We start from the raw sequence: 1,102 nt of genomic DNA, 5'->3' as shown, positions 1-1,102 counted from the left end.
AAGTATTAATCCCTTTACAATTCTGTGACATGAAGCCTTTTTTACGATTTAATAGACCACTAGGTCATTTTCACCACATTTTTGCCCAGAAGTGACCCCTAGCGCCAAAACGGTTCAACATAGAGCAAAACAGACGAAATTTTCGCCCGAAGGGTTGTACTTTAACGAGTTACCTCATAGGAGCCCATAAAAAAATAGTTGGAAAAAACAAATATTTTGCAACCTTTGGTTTTTGATTTATTCAAAAGTTAATTTTTGAGCTACAATGCTCATCTTCGAACTCGATCTGTCTTTTTATGATACAAAACGACCCTGAAATTCCCAGATCGCTCTCAATTCATTCTCGAGTTATCGTGCGGACAGACAGACAAACAGACAGACAAACAAACAGAATGAAACTTTTCCGGTCAGCGGAGTTATGGGCGCTAATCGCTCAGCCAATTATAATAGACCATTTCACCCGAGCGCTTTTCGACCTCTCGAAGAACAAAAATACCGGAAGTCAGGGTAAAGTGTCTCACGAAATAGAGATTTTGTCGTCAATGCAACCGACAATCTACTCTTCTCAGTCCTAAATTTAGTCAAAAATATATTATTACGGCACACACCGCTTCAATCTAACGTGTTTAACGGCTAGGAACGTTCCATATACTGCACGACTTCCGGTATTTTTGTTCTTCGAGAGGTCGAAAAGCACTGGGGTGAAATGGTCTACTTTTAACCCGCCCTTCTGCATTGAAAAAGCTATCCAGCAGGCCTATGCAAACGACCTCGTGTCTCTGTGTCCGTTCCACTAGGAGGAGATGTGATAGAGACTTGAAATTTTCAGGGTATCTTAAGGTCCACTCCTAGAGAACGAAACGCCTACGGCAATCCTGTCAACCACCCCTAAGGGAGTGAATGGGGGTACCCAAGGTTCAGAAATTCTCCTAAAAAGTATTTTATTTTATGTTTTCTTTAGGGGTAACTCGTCAAAGTATAGCCCTCTGGGCAAAAATTTCGTCCGTTTTGCTCTATCTTGTACCGTTTCGGCGCTATGGGGCATTTCTTGGCGAAAACAACGTGAAAAAGATAAAATGGTCCATTAAATCGTAAAAAGGCT

This window comes from Frankliniella occidentalis, unplaced genomic scaffold (genome assembly GCF_000697945.3).
Source record: "Frankliniella occidentalis isolate FOCC.00 unplaced genomic scaffold, Focc_3.1 Scaffold55, whole genome shotgun sequence".
NCBI classification, from domain to species: domain Eukaryota; kingdom Metazoa; phylum Arthropoda; class Insecta; order Thysanoptera; family Thripidae; genus Frankliniella; species Frankliniella occidentalis.
This window is presented reverse-complemented; position numbering follows the sequence as displayed.